The sequence below is a fragment of the Schistosoma mansoni genome, chromosome 2 (assembly GCF_000237925.1).
Source record: "Schistosoma mansoni strain Puerto Rico chromosome 2, complete genome".
NCBI lineage: Eukaryota > Metazoa > Platyhelminthes > Trematoda > Strigeidida > Schistosomatidae > Schistosoma > Schistosoma mansoni.
This window is the reverse complement of record NC_031496.1, coordinates 11,198,320-11,202,901: the sequence shown is the minus strand read 5'-3', so window position 1 is coordinate 11,202,901 and position 4,582 is coordinate 11,198,320.

Sequence of the window (4,582 nt, the reverse complement as noted above, 5' to 3'; positions counted from 1 at the left end):
TTACTGATATAGGTTTATGTATTTGAATTACTTATATTCAAGATCAGATATGATAAATCTGTGTTAGTGTAACGACTTTTCAAATGAATACTTCAACATTCCCTACTATAACTGTCATAATTCTGTAATTTAGCAAATAATGTACTGATTTCTAGAATACTATGTATTGTGTTCGATGATCTGTATAAGCATTAATAATTGTAGGAATATATATATATATATATACATATATATATATATATGTCCAAATGGCTAGTCTCATAGATTGTACTTATGAGTACTAAAAATTATCACATAGTTATGGGTGGGTTAAAATCCTCTCCCTTTTCCATTTTTCACATAACAAGCTGTATTTAAAAATATTATCTGTTGCCAACTACAACTCAATTTAAAGTTAAATATTATCATTTAAATAATAAGGATTGTTTTGGATTTACATAATTTCACTATTTGTCCATATGTTAGTCAATGGAAATTTCATAATTTCTGTTATATAATTAAAAATAATCTTATAGTTGAAATTATGAGTCATTTGAAGCTAGACCATCATGGAAAACCTGAAAGCACTGGACGGCTGTTTCGTACTATTGTGAGATTCCTCAACAGTGCGCTCCCGCGCGAGACTGATAAATCCTGGGTTCGAATCTCGGGAGGCGGGATCGTGGATGCGTACTGCTGAGGAGTCCCACACTCAGACGAAACGACTGTTCAGTGCTTCCAAGTTTTCCATGATAGTCTAGCATCAATTGACTCATGATCTCAACTATTAAAATTATTAAGTTTTTGATTGAGATCATGAACATCAATCAGTCGATGATCTCATTTAGATCGTGTAATTTGTTATTAATAAAGCAATTAAATAATAAATATGTTAAGTTGGTAAAAATTCAGTGTATTACATTTTTATATGAATATTTTAATTAAAAATTAGGGGAAAAGATTTCTGAGAACAGTAACATTCCTTGAAATAATTAACGTTTAATGTAAACAAAAATATTAAAAAAAAAATTAAAAAAAAGGAACAAGAACACTGACAACAAAATCGAATGTTGAACTTACTTTGTCCATCACATTTTCTTATAATTGTATCAAGAAATGTATTTTGTGGTGCAAGTAATCCACGTCGAGTTGTAAACATTATTACAATCTTATAAAGTTATGTAATAAATGTTAAAACCAAAAACAAAAATAATGATTAACTTAAATGTCTATCTTCATTGTAATGTGACATATATAATGATTTATTCAGTAGTTTATTAAATAAGTAGTCAATATTCAGTATTGAAAAATATATTTTTTCTTAATTAACCATTTCCACTTGTTATAGTCGATTCTTTGGCATAGAAAGTGAAATATAAGTCAAAATCCCTTTTTAGATTACATCTATTTTTGATTTTAATAGAGGTATTAATTCCATGATTTACACATCAAGGAGAAATAGCTTATCAAAACTCTTCATTGTCTGTACTTCAAATGATAAGGCATTATTTCCAAGATGAGTATGAATGAGTATTCTAAAAATAACGTATCTTGTAAATGAATCCTCTGTGTAATAAACAAAATATTTGAAATAAATTGGAAGTAATAACATATATATAATATGTTTGTCTCACAAGCAAGAAATCATTTTACTGGTTAATCTATCCATACATGCTTTTTTGTTGTTTTAAGGTATCACACCCAAACTGCTCAATCTAATTTTTATTCATAAGCTTGTATATTAACAGTATGAGAATGAAAAAAAAATATTAGTAAATAATTGATATAGATAAGTGTATATACCAGATTCATAACAAAACTTTTGTAAGATAGGTTATATTAATACATTTTATTCACTTTATCTTTTGAACACTCAATTTGGAAATGATGATTCTATCAATCAGACATTAAATATTTATAAATAGCATATTAAAAACTTAAAGATAATCATATAGTTAAGATCACGAGTCAATTGAAGCTAGACCACCATAGGAAACCTTGAATCATTGGACGGGCGTTTCGTCCTATTGTGGGACTCCTCAGTAGTGCGCATCCACGATCCCGCCTCACGGGATTCGAACCCAGGACCTACCGGCCAGAGCATTTAACCTCAACTAATCCACAAAATTGCGCGACCAACTTCCAGGTTTTCCATAGTAGTTTAGCTTCAATTGACTCATGATCTTAACTATATAAAATTACTAAAATCTCCACAAAACCCCCTTGTGTTAAAAATAATTAACTGAAATACATGTTATTTATTAGAAAAGGGATTTTGTGGATATTATAGTATTTAGTAGTTGAATTCATGAGTCAGTTGAAACTAGACCACCATGTAAAACTTGGAAGTACTAGACATTCGTTTCGTCCCAGTATGGGACTCCTCGGTAGTGCGCTTCCACGATCCCGCACACGGGATTCGGACTCAAGACCTTCGATCTCATGCACGAGCGCTTAACCTGTAGACCATTGAGTTGACATCCAACGGTGTTAATGTCTCACTTCAACAAATCCACAAAATTGCGCCACCGTCCATCATTATCTTCAGTAAGTTACTATCAAATAGAGAATGTGTTTATTAACAATTAGTCGTTGTAAATAATTCTTGTTTTGACTAGATTTTGGTCGCCTCTTATACTTAACTATATTAACTTACAAATAATTGAAATGTATAATTATTTGTTTTCTAGAAAATATAATTCATTGTCATTGGGCTAATTTCATTATGGATTAAGCAGGAAAATATTTTAGACAAACTTCTTTTCAACTAGTAATGCCAGTCAAGATTAATAAAAGCATAATCAACAACACATGTAAATCAGCTCAAATTACCATACACTATATATATATATATATATATATATATATATATATATATATATATATATAGATTGATTGTGAAAAGCAATTGTATCCTGTAGATACATTAATTCCTATCTGGGTCTCATCAGTTGTATGTACATCTTTCCCAGTGTTCGTGTTTTTACCAGGACTTGTGCCCAGTACGTTTTGCTAGAAACGCCAAAAACCCTATTTATTTAGCTACTGACTCCACATAGTTAGTGAATTGCTAAACGTTTATTGTGTTTATATCATTTCCAAGATGAAATGCGTGCCCTAGATTACACTGCTAGCCACAATTCATTTGTTCTCAGTAACTTGTATTGTAATGACTATTGAGGAAATTTGAAAAGCATCAGTTGCTAATACTAACAACTGGATAATTCAAACTCTTCCTAAAAACTGTATATTGAAATTCGTTAACTGTAAACAACATGATTTAAAATCATTGATTAAGCCGTTAATCAAAAAGTAAGAAAAATAAGATTTCAGATCATTGGAAACATAAATCATCAATAAATCTGCATCACTTCAATTTATCTTAAACCATGCTGTCTAAGCGGCTGCTCATGAGTAACGCATGTCTCAGTCACCTGAAAACAAATCATCTAAAAAACGAAATTATGTAATAAATACTGTTATCGTTTGACAAAATAGGCTTTGGAGGCTTTAAATAAAAAGGTCCATTAAAGAGTTTCAAAAATATTGAATCTTGCGAACAACTATACACAATAATTAGACTGTTTCGTTTTAGTATTCACAAGTCTATAAAATATTTTTCTTTTAAACAGAATGTATAATGTGCTAGAAGTGTTAATCTATGTGAGGCCTAGTCATGAGATCACAGACATATTTCACCCTACTATTTGACCAAGAACAACATATCATTAACACAATTTATGATGATGCAAAGTACAGACTGAACATGAAGCCTTTAGAATAATAAATCCAGTCATTTTTATACAATCCATAAATTTGTATTCATCTCATGATCGAGTGAATGACAATGAATCAATAAAAAAGAGTAACTTTTCTCTCGATAATCACAGGTTATCATGTATGATCATATCTAGAATTTTAATACTTTGATAAGGTTAGATTGCGAAGGTAATCCAAAGAAAAAATCTATGTGGTCATTTGTGACTTCAGTTTGAAAGTTCAACTTCACTATATCATCCACTGGATTTTTCGAAGCTCTAGTGTCCTTAGGAAATAGATCACTAAGTTATAAAGTAAGTGCTCCTGACAGATATCATTTATACTAACATTTATGTTAAGCATTCTCCTATATTAACCAAATCTTTTTGATACCTTAGGCATAGAATAGGTCAGCAGATTGGTTGTAGTTTTTTTCTACTTTACAAGTTAAATCCATTTTTTACTGAGCCCAGTTTAATTACATTTACGATATTCCAGGACATTTAGAATTAAAACATCAGTTGATACAGTGGATAAGAACTAAATCTGATAACTAATTATCATCAGTGATCTACAAAACCTGTCTAACAATCTTTTACTCCTTAGACTAATTTAAATTTAGGTTAGTTGTATTCTATGTTTCACAACACACAAGTATGTGTCACTTTGTCACACTAAAGAAATAATTCTACTATTTTGTATTTCAATATCCGTTCGTAAAGGAGTTTGTGTCATTAATTCAGTTTTTATGAATGACTGTCACTCGAATGTACTATTTTATATCTATTCAGGCGACTGATCACAATCTATATTCGCACAACTAACACAATATTTATTGTTACAA